Here is a 12,044-nt window from a genome sequence, read left to right as displayed (position 1 = left end):
CATCAGATAACATCAGTTGGATGAACATTCTATATTACCATGGAAATGATTGCGTCATAGAGTGTGGCTTGGGAACGTTCATAACAATGGCGCAACGCGAACAAGTGGCGGAGTTGCAATCTATGAATAGGATCTTTATGGTTAGAAGTTCCAAGCCCATTTTTATTAATCGTTTGCTACAACACTTTGCTTGCTTCGGCAAGGGGCAACAACGTTGAATCATGTTGCGAAGAGTCTAAAAACGGACTCAACCGCACGAATGCCTCGCCGTCCCGTCTACGGTCAGCTGTGATCCCTTTTCATGACGGTCTTCATCTGTAACCGTCGGTTACACGGTTATACAGTAATTGTGCCACCCCTAATTGATGCCCATTTCAAACTCCTCTTTCTATCAGAGGCCAGGCCAAGAGAGCTGACAGTATGAACTCCAGCCACTTTAATAATGGGAATTGATGTAAAATATATCACTAGCCACTTTAAACAATGCTACTTAATATAATGTTTACATACCCTACATTATTCATCTCATATGTATACGTATATACTGTACTCTACATCATCGACTGCATCCTTATGTAATACATGTATCACTAGCCACTTTAACTATGCCGCTTTGTTTACATACTCATCTCATATGTATATACTGTACTCGATACCATCTGCTGTATCTTGCCTATGCCGCTCTGTACATCACTCATTCATATATCTTTATGTACATATTCTTTATCCCTTTACACTTGTGTGTATAAGGTAGAAGTTTTGGAATTGTTAGTTAGATTACTCGTTGGTTATTACTGCATTGTCGAAACTAGAAGCACAAGCATTTCGCTACACTCGCATTAACATCTGCTAACCATGTGTATGTGACAAATCAAATTTGATTTGATTTGATGAGCGACCATGCCAAGACCATGTCTGATTTACAAGGGTATGGAAGAGGAGCAGGGACACTAGTTAAACATTAGGACTAGTATGACTGGTCATTATGCATAGTCAAGTGGGCCAGTGTGTTACAGAGAGGAATGAGAGGCCTATGTGTACCAGGATCCTGTTACGATAAAAGAGACGACATACACACACACACACACACGTCAGATGGTAACTGTCAAAACCCTCGGAGTTGGGAAACATACAGTGTAAGTGTCTGTTGAACCTGCTATGACATCTCAATCTGACACTCCGAAGCAGGCCCTGACTCAACAGATCTTATGTGATCCACTCAGGCTAATCGATCAGACCGGCAGCAGGCCCTGACTCAACAGATCTTATGTGATCCACTCAGGCTAATCGATCAGACCGGCAGCAGGCCCTGACTCAACAGATCTTATGTGATCCACTCAGGCTAATCGATCCGACCGGCAGCAGGCCCTGACTCAACAGATCTTATGTGATCCACTCAGGCTAATCGATCCGACCGGCAGCAGGCCCTGACTCAACAGATCTTATGTGATCCACTCAGGCTAATCGATCAGACCGGCAGCAGGCCCTGACTCAACAGATCTTATGTGATCCACTCAGGCTAATCGATCCGACCGGCAGCAGGCCCTGACTCAACAGATCTTATGTGATCCACTCAGGCTAATCGATCAGACCGGCAGCAGGCCCTGACTCAACAGATCTTATGTGATCCACTCAGGCTAATCGATCAGACCGGCTGGCGCCGACCTAGCTAACTGGAGCTAATTTCCAAAATGGAAATCAAGATTGTTCAATGGTGAGACAGACAGTCGTCTCAAATCAACCACCTTAGCCCAAATCGACCTCACTAAATGACCACCGTTCGCACTGCCAAAAGACAATTACTCAACTCTTTCAGAAAACTGTTGGTTCTGGTTTTCTTCCTTTTCTTTCCCTCTGTTCTAACGATGTTGTGCGATTCCAGAAGGCTTTTTCATGTGGTAGATCTCAGGGTTGCGTAATAAACATTGACCAGCTGCTAAATTCTCTCAAAGTGGGCATGTGTGTGGAGAGTTAGCCAGGCCAGGAGAGGAGGGCCGTGGTGGTTATGATGCCTGCCAAGGGGCTCAGAGTGGAGCCAGGCTGCGTCAGGGACCTCTTAGCTCTGGTGCGCCACTCGACTCTTAGTCCTCATTAAAAACTCCCTCAGTAATCAGATAAATGAGAGAAAGATGTAGGGGGGAGGGGGGCGGAGGACTTCAACCCATGACATCCATCTGTCTGTCTGACTCATGTCTGTCTGTCCTGGGATGAGAGTCTATACGTTACCCAAAAACTCTTAAGTATCTACCCCGATGAACTAGAGTGATGGGTCCTTGATCTGTACAATACAGAAATGCATAATTATGAATGTCATTCTCTTCGTGGTGATGTATCCTGAGGTACACAACGGTAGACAAAATGAATATCCTCCTTGGCATGTGCGGGTATTATTCTACTCACTGGCTATCATTCCAATGAGCGTTGCCCCCAAACAAGACCACATTTGGTTGGTCCAGACTGGACTAAATCTGTACCAATAATAGTTTAACAAGTTAGCTCATCACCATAGAGCACAGTGGAGTCCAGTATAGCATAGCACAGTACAGTAAAGGTAAGAGTGGAGTACAGTACAGTAGAATACAGTAGAATACAGTACAGTAAAGGTAAGAGTGGAGTACAGTACAGCAGAATACAGTACAGTAAAGGTAAGAGTGGAGTACAGTACAGCAGAATACAGTACAGTAAAGGTAAGAGTGGAGTACAGTACAGCAGAATACAGTACAGTAAAGGTAAGAGTGGAGTACAGTACAGTAGAATACAGTACAGTAAAGGTAAGAGTGGAGTACAGTACAGTAGAATACAGTGCAGTAAAGAAAAGTCAAGTAGAGAATAGTTCTATACAGTATAGTCCAGTAGAGTATAGTACTGAACCCTACTTTTTTTTTTTACTGTACCAACCATATACATCTATGTTTCACAAGTTTGGACATCACAGTACAGCTTATTAGAGTAAAGTAAAAGTACAGTATAGTAAAGTAGAGCACAGTACAGTATATAATACTGTACTATACTCATGTGTGCTCTACTGTACTGAACTACACTACTTTTCTTTACTGTACTGCAACTGTGGTCTGTGACTATGATTTCTCATTGTGGCCAATTCAATTGCAGTAATTCTGATATTTTTCAGGTCATTTGGTTAGAGTGGACGCGTTTTAATCACTTAATAATTCATAAACAAATTTGTTTTCGGTAAAAACACTAACTAATTGGTGGTTCTACCTTCATTTGTTACTTCTGTGAACTTTCATAATCCTCCCTCCTCAAAAGGGAGAGAAATGAGAAAATATTGATCATCTCCAGCACCATCATATGTGAAAATGGCATGTTTCTATGTTTGCTAGTGAAAAGATTTCCAATGGCATCATCGGTGTGCATCATGTGATTTTAACCCATTATGAGCAGGCATTGCCTGCTAATCGTCCACTAATTGGTTGGTGATGTCATTGGAAACACTTATCTTCCTCTATATTTTTTTACTACAAAACATCTAGTGGTCAGAACCTGTTATTATCAGGATGTAGGATGGGACTTCAATGAAATTTTTTTCTCCCAAAAACCTTCTGAATTAAATGTTTGATGATATCATGATTATTTGCATCGATCCAGTGGGTATTTGTTTTGCCAACTCTACCATCACATATGCAGTAGAAAAACACCACTAAACAACAGCCACTTCCTAGGTGCACACTGGAGTAACTACACCAACAACTACAAAAAATCCAGACCTCAAAAGTGGTCTTCTGATGTGGTTTAAGCATTGCATGGGCTTCAAATATCCCATTTGTTTTTCTATTAAAAAAAATTGGGAAAATGGAAACCTGGAAATTAATTTGGGAGAATACAAAACAGAGTCAGGCAAAAAAAATATCATATTTTATAAGGCCCTATGGGTGTCATGGCTTGCTGAAATGAAATGCAGCAATCCAACAAAAATATTTGTAATGTTTCCAATGAACTACTGTGTTTCGAAAAACAAACAAAAATCCTGAGCTTTCTTATACAGTGCATTCAGAAACATAGATTTTTGCCAAATTGTTTGTTACGAATACAGCCTTATTCCAAATTGGATTAGATCTCTTTTTTTTACCTCGCCTATCTACACACAATACCCCATAATGACAAAGCAAAAACAGGTTAATAGACTTTTTTGCAAAAGTATTTTTTAGGGTTAGGGTTAACCCTAATCACATTTACATAAGTATTCAGACCCTTTGCTCTGTACTTTGTTGAAGCACCTTTGGCAGCGATAACAGCCTCGAGTCTTTTTGAGTATAACGCTACAAGCTTGGCACACCTGTATTTGGGGAGTTTTTCCCCATTCTTCTCTGCAGATCCTCTCAAGCTCTGTCAGGTTGGATGGGGAGTGTCACTGCACAGCTATTTTCAGGTCTTTCCAGAGATGTTCGATCGGATTCAAGTCCGGGCTCTGGCTGGGCCACTCAATGACATTCAGATACTTGTCCCGAAGCCACACCTGCGTTGTCTTGGCTGTGTGCTTTGGGTCATGGTCCTGTTGGAAGGTGAACCTTTGCCCCAGTTGGAGGTCCTGAACCCTCTGGAGCAGGTTTTCATCAAGGATCTCTCTGTACTTTGCTCCGTTCATCTTTCCCTCGATCCTGATAACTCTCCCAGTCACTGCCTCTAAAAAACATCCCCACAGCATGATACTGCCACCATGATGCTAGATATAGGACAGACAGTTCAAACCCTTGAAGTGGGTCTGAAGTGTCAAAAGCTTTTTAAGTGTCCGACAAGCTTTATCTGCCCTTAACCTTGTTCTGAACACCTCCAAAATGAAGGTCATGTGGTTTGGTAAGAAGAATGCCCATCTCCCCACAGGTGTGATTACTACCTCTGAGGGTTTAGAGCTTGAGGTAGTCACCTCCTACAAGTACTTGGTAGCATGTCTAGACAGTACACTGTCCTTCTCTCAGCACATATCAAAGCTGCAGGTTAAAGTCAAATATAGATCTGGTTTCCTCTATAGTAATCGCTCCTCTTTCACCCCAGCTGCCAAACTAACCCTGATTCAGATGACCATCCTACCCATGCTAGATTACGGAGACGTAATTTATAGATCGGCAGGTAAGGGGGCTCTCGAGCGGCTAGATGTTCTTTACCATTCGGCTCTCAGATTTGCCACCAATGCTCCTTATAGGACACATCACTGCACTCTATACTCTTCTGTAAACTGGTCATCTCTGTATACCCATCGCAAGACCCACTGGTTGATGCGTATTTATACAACCCTTAGGCCTCACTCCCCCCTATCTGAGATATCTACTGCAGCCCTCATCCTCCACAACACCTGTTCTGCGGGTCACATTCTGTTAAAGGTCCCCAAAGCACACACATCCCTGGGTCGCTCCTCTTTTCAGTTCGCTGCAGCTAGCGACTAGAACGAGCTGCAACAAACACTCAGACTGGACAGTTTTATCTCAATCTCTTCATTCAAAGACTCAATCATGGACACTCTTACTGACAGTTGTGGCTGCTTTGCGTGATGTATTGGTGTCTCTACCTTCTTGCCCTTTGTGCTGTTGTCTGTGCCCAATGTTTGTACCCTGGTTTGTGCTGCTACAATGTTGTTGTTGTCATGTTGCTACCATGCTGTGTTGCTGCCATGCTATGTTGTTGTCTTAAGTCTCTCTTTATGTAGTGCTGTGTTGTCTCTTGTTGTGATGTGTGTTTTGTCCTATACTTTTATTTAATGTATTTTTAATCCCAGCCCCAGTCCCCGCAGGAGGCCTTTTGATAGGCTGTCATTGTAAATAATTATTTGTTCATAACTGACTTGCCTAATTAAATAAAAGTTTATATAAAAAATAAAAAAAAACCCTTGGGCCTTATGGCTTAAAATTAGCCTGACCTTATATAATAATAACAACTATATAGATAGTGATTTTTTTGTTCTTTGTAGGGAAGGGGATTTTCAAATATACATTTTTATATATTATGCAAATGTTGATTCACACTGTAACATTAGTCACATGTTACAATATAGACTAATTTGATCCAGTGTAGTTATCGCTGCATCACAAGTTCAAAAAAACATGTTTCGAAAATGTAAAATCAGATGTTAATAATAATATTCTGTTTCAAAAGTATAGAGGAAGGTTAGTAAACGTGTTTCAGGAGGTTGCAGTGTTATGAAGCTATCTGTTGAAGTTATAATTTAAGATCTTATTTTATGCTCCGAATAGCCTCCCTCTCTTCTGTCTTGCGCCCCTCTCATAATCATCATGGTTCATCCGACTCATATTGAAACTTTCAAAGATCTTCGACGGTCGAGAAGAAACAATAACATTTTCACACCCAATCGTACACCGATTACGCAATAATTTATCAACAAGGAAGCGCTTTCAAAACATCTCTACTCCACCTTCCAAAACAAATTCAAATTGTAACACATGATGATATTCACCTGTGCGTCCGTCGTCTTCTCTCTGCAGTGTAAAATAGGTATTTATTCGACAGAATTGTCATGTAGTTAGTTCAGTGACGGTGTCTCCGCATCATTAGAGTTGATATGCACATGTCGCTGTACTTGTCACGAGTGAAGCAGCACAGGGACATGTGTTGTGGTGAAGTCGGCTGGCTTTTCCAGTAGAGCTACACTGGATTCTCTGGGCGTTAAAACACAACGTTTCTGTAACAAAGTAAGGTTGGCAAATGCATTATGTCAATGGCTTTCAAAGTTTTTCAGCGGGGACCCATTTTTTTCGGGATGGTACTTACTCTAGAATGTAGTGGAATATGGGTAAATTCAAGAGGGTGCTACGAAATGAATGTCTACTTTGTTTTATTTAGCCTATACCATCATACATTACATACCATTAAATTGTTCTCTACAATATTATCACCTGATTAAATCATAATGTTAGTTTGTGGTGTGACCGTTGCTAGTTTAGACCGCACAGCTATTTGTTATATGTAGACCATATTTCGGCTTTGGACCAATCAAACTCAACTAAATATCCTCGTCAGTTTCGGCTGTACTGTACTGTAACCCCGACCAATCAACGTTGCGAGGGACATTTCTATGGCAATTTAAAGGGAAAGACTCAGAAATAGCCATGAAAAGTGGGAGATTTTTTTTCAGGGAGGGTAGATGTTAAAATGCAGTCTTAGCTTTGTGAATTAAGATACAGTACCAGTCAAACGTTTTGACACAACTACTCATATAAGGGTTTTAATTTATTTGTACTATTTTCTACATTGTAGAATAATAGTGAAGACCTCAACACTGTGAAATAACACATATGGAATCATGTAGTAACCAAAAAAAGTCTTAAACAAATCAAATATATTTGAGATTATTCAAAGTAGCCACCCTTTGCCTTGATGACAGCTTTGCACACTCTTGGCATTCTCTAAACCAGCTTCTTAATAATACATTATAGTCCCACTAAACACAAACCAGATGGATGGCGTATCGCTGCAGAATGCTGTGGTCGCCATGCTGGTTAAGTGTGCCTTGAATTCTAAATAAATCACTGACAGTGTCACCAGCAAAGCACCCCCATACCATCACACCAAGAAGAGACTAGCTTGGACCAAGAAACACAAGCAATGGACATTAGACTGGTGGAAATCTGTCTTTTGTTCTGATGAGCCCAAATTTTAGATTTTTGGTTCTAACCGCCGTGTCCTTGTTAGACGCAGAGTAGGTGAACAGATGATCTCCCGCATGTGTGGTTCCCACCGTGAAGCATGGAGGAGGAGGAGATGTGGGGGTGCTTTGCTGGTGACATTGTCAGTGATATATCTAGAATTCAAGGCACACTTAACCAGCATGGCTACCACAGCATTCTGCAGCAATACGCCATCCCATCTAGTTTGTGCTTAGTGGGACTATAATTTTATTTTCAACAAGACAATGACCCAACAAACCTCCAGGCTGTGTACGGGCTATTTGACCAATAAGGAGAGTGATGGAGTGCTGAATCAGATGACCTGGCCTCCACGATCACCTGACCTCAACCCAATTGAGATGGTTTGCAATGAGTTGGACCGCAGAGTGAAGGAAAAGCAGCCAACAAGTGTTCAGCACGTGGGAACTCCTTCAAGGCTGTTGAAAAAGTATTCCATGAGAAGCTGGTTGAGAGAATGCCAAGCGTGTGCAAAGCTGTCATCAAGGCTAGGAGTGGCTACTTTGAAGAATCTCAAATATATTTTGATTTGTTTAACACTTTTTTGGTTACTACATGATTCCATATGTGTTATTTCATAGTTTTGATGTCTTCACTATTATTCTGCAATGTAGAAAATAATACAAATAAAGAAAATGAGTGAGTAGGTGTGTCCTAACGTTTGACTGGTACTGTATGTATGTATATACAGTTGAAGTCAGATGTTTACATACACTTAGGTTGGAGACATTAAAACTTGTTTTTCAACCACTCCACAAATTTCTAGTTAACAAACTATAGTTTTGGCAAGTCGGTTAGGACATCTACTTTGTGGGGCTGTTCAGAACTAGGGTCCAGTCTAGTGTACTGTTGTGGTTGGGGCGCGCGAACTGAAAGTTCGCTCCACTTTATTTTCTTCCGGTATTGAACACATTTTATACCGTCTTAAATGTTTTCGATTATTTGCATAAAAAAATACCTAAAGTTATATTAGCAAAGTTGTTTGAAATGTTTGGAACAAGTTTACAGGTACCTTATTAGATATTTTGTAGTCATGTTGCGCGAGTTGGAAACAGTGTTTTTCTGGATCAAACGCGCCAAATAAATTGACATTTTGGAGATATAACGACGGAATATACCAAACAAAAGGACCGTTTGTGATGTTTATGGGACATTTTGGAGTGCCAACAAAATAAGTTCTTCAAAGGTAAGGCATGAATTATATCGTTATTTCTGAGTTTTGTGTCGCACCTGGCGGGATGAAATATGATTGTCTATGTTTGTTTGATGGGGTGCTGTCCTCAGATAATAACATTTAACATTTAAGTCATTTAGCAGACGCTCTTATCCAGAGCGACTTACAAATTGGTGCATTCACCTTATGACATCCAGTGGAACAGTAGTGCATCTAAATCTTTTAAGGGGGGGCATGGTTTGCTTTTGCCGTAAAGCCTTTTTGAAATCTGACACGTTGGCTGGATTAACAACAAGTGTATTAACAACAAGTGTAGCTTTAATTTGGTGTATTGCATGTGTGATTTCATGAAAGTTTAATATTTATAGTTGGATTTTGCGCTCTGCCATTTCACCAGATGTTGTCGAGGGGTTCCGCTAGCGGAACGTCTAGCCGTAACAGGTTTTAACAAAAGAGAATTTGCGAAAAAAACATAATCGCTGCACGAATGTACCTAACTGTAAACATCAATGCCTTTCTTAAAATCAATACACAGAAGTATATATTTTTAAACCTGCATATTTAGTTAAAAGAAATTCATGTTAGCAGGCAATATTATACTAGGGAAATTGTGTCACTACTTTTGCGTTCATTGAATGCAGAGTCAGGGTATATGCAACAGTTTGGGCCGCCTGGCTCGTTGCGAACTAATTTGCCAGAATTTTAAGTCATTATGACATAACATTTAAGGTTGTGCAATGTAACAAGAATATATAGACTTATGGATGCCACCCGTTAGAGATAATACGGCACGGTTTATTTTCGAAATTATAGTTTCCGGATTTGACCATATTAATGAACTAAGGCTCGTATTTCCGTGTGTTATTATGTTATAATTAAGTCAATGATTTGATATTTGATAGAGCAGTCTGACTGAGTGGTGGTAGGCAACAGCAGGCTCGTAAACATTCATTCAAACAGCACTTTCGTGCGTTTGCCAGCAGCTCGTCGCAATGCTTCAAGCATTGTGCTGTTTATGACTTCAAGCCTATCAACTCCCGAGATTAGGCTGGTGTAACCGATGTGAAATGGCTAGTTAGTTAGCGGGGTGCGCGCTAATAGTGTTTCAAACATCACTCTCTCTAAGACTTGGAGTGGTTGTTAACCTTGCTCTGCAAGGGCTGCGGGTTTTGTGGAGTGATGGGTAACGATGCTTCGAGGGTGGCTGTTGTCGATGTTCGAGCCCAGGTAGGGGCGAGGAGAGGGACTGAAGCTATACTGTTACACTGGCAATACTAAAGTGCCTATAAGAACATCCAATACTCAAAGGTATATGAAATACAAATGCTACAGAGAGAAATAGTCCTATAATTCCTAAAATAACCTCAACCTAAAACTTCTTACCTGGGACTATTGAAGACTCATGTTAAAAGGAACGACCAGCTTTCATATGTTCTCATGTTCTGAGCAAGGAACTTAAACATTAGCTTTTTTACATGGCACATATTGCACTTTTACTTTCTTATCCAACACTTTGTTTTTGCATTATTTAAACCAAATTGAACATGTTTCATAATTTATTTGAGGCTAATGTCACGCCTTGGTCATAATGTTTTGTGTTTTCGTTATATATTTTGGTCAGGGTGTGACATGGGTTATGTGTTGTGTTTCGTATTGGGGTTTTATAGGATTTGGGATTGCTATGATTAGGGGTGTGTCTAGTTAGGCTTGGCTGCCTGAGGCGGTTCTCAATCAGAGTCAGGTGATTCTCGTTGTCTCGGATTGGGAACCGTATTTAGGTAGCCTGAGTTTCACTTTGTATTTTGTGGGTGATTGTTCCTGTCTTTGTGTAGTGTTCACCAGATAGGCTGTATTAGGTTTCACGTTCCGTTTGTTGTTTTCGTATTTATAGTTATTTCATGTATCGTTCCGTTTTTCGTCATTAAAGAAACATGAGTAATCACCACGCTGCATTTCGGTCCGCTTCTCTTTCGACAAACGAAGAACGCCGTTACAGAATCACCCACCACACACGGACCGAGTGGCGTGGTTACAGGCAGCGACAGCAGGAGCGAAAGGAGGCACTTACGAGAGCTGAGAGACGCTGTTATGAGGACGTTATGGACAGCAGAAGCATGGAGTATACGACGTGGGAAGAAATAGACAGGTGGGCGGCCGACCCAGAGAGAGTGCCTGAGCCCGCCTGGGATTCGCTAGAGCAGTGTGAAGAGGGCTATAGGCGAATGGAGTTGGAGAAACAGACACGGCGGCGCAGAGCGAAACCCGAAAGTCACCCCAAAAAATTTATTGGGGGGGGCTCAGAGGGAGAGTGGCTGAGTCAGGAGATAGACCTGAGCCAATTCTCCTTGTTTATCGTGAGGAGCCAAGGAGGAGACCAGAACCAGAGCCGGTGTTAGAGGTGAGCGAAGCAGAGACTGTGAAGGAGTTAATGGGGAAAGTGGAGTGGAGAGTGATGAGGGAGTTGCTAGCTTGGTGCTATAGATACGATATTCGTCCGATGGATCGTGCCGGGGATTTGATAGCACCTGAGTTAGCGCTCCATACTCAACCTGAGGTGCGTGTTAGTCGGCTGGTGAAGTTGGTGCCAGCCTCACGCACCAGGCCTCCTGTGCACATCCCTAGCCTTGCACGTCCTGTGCCAACACTGCTCTCAAGATCTCCAGTACGCCTTCACGGTCTAGCCCATCCTGTGCCACCTCCACACTCCAGTCCTCCGGTGGCAGCTCCCCGCACCAGGCTTCCTGTGCGTGTCCTCGGCCCAATACCACCAGTGCCAGCACCAGGCCTCCAGTGCGCCTCTCCTGTTCAGCGCAGCCAGCGCTTTCCTCCTCTACAGCGCTGCCGGAGCCTCCCGCCTGTTTAGCGCAGCCAGAGCCTTTCTCCTCTCCTGCGCTGCCGGAGTCTCCAGTCTGCCCAGCGCCGCCAGTCTGCCCAGCGTCGCCAGTCTGCCCAGCACCGCCAGTCTGCCCAGCGCCGCCAGTCTGCCCAGCGTCGCCAGGATCCTCCAGAAGTGCCAGTCAGCCAGGATCCGCCAGAGGTGCTGTCAGTCTGCATGACGCAGCCAGAGCTGTCAGTCTGCAAGGAGCTGTCAGTCTGCATGAAGCAGCCTGAGCTGCCAGTCTGCAGAGAGCTGTCAGTCTGCAAGGTGCTGTCAGTCTGCATGAAGCAGCCAGAGCTGTCAGTCTGCAAAGAGCTGCCAGTCTGCAGGGTGCTGT

At 42.6% G+C, this 12,044-nt stretch overlaps 1 protein-coding gene across 1 annotated transcript in view; it reads right to left on the bottom strand.

Moving 5' to 3' along the window:
* LOC115145353 (SH3-containing GRB2-like protein 3-interacting protein 1) overlaps positions 1-6,578 on the bottom strand; it is a 121,248-nt gene extending 114,670 nt beyond the window's left edge. The window contains 1 exon segment of the mRNA XM_065003208.1: positions 6,428-6,578. The gene's annotated coding sequence lies outside the window, so the exon portion shown is untranslated.
* Between the last annotated feature and the right edge of the window lie 5,466 nt (positions 6,579-12,044).

This window comes from Oncorhynchus nerka, linkage group LG17, assembly GCF_034236695.1.
Source record: "Oncorhynchus nerka isolate Pitt River linkage group LG17, Oner_Uvic_2.0, whole genome shotgun sequence".
NCBI classification, from domain to species: Eukaryota; Metazoa; Chordata; class Actinopteri; order Salmoniformes; family Salmonidae; genus Oncorhynchus; species Oncorhynchus nerka.
This window is presented reverse-complemented; position numbering and strand designations above follow the sequence as displayed.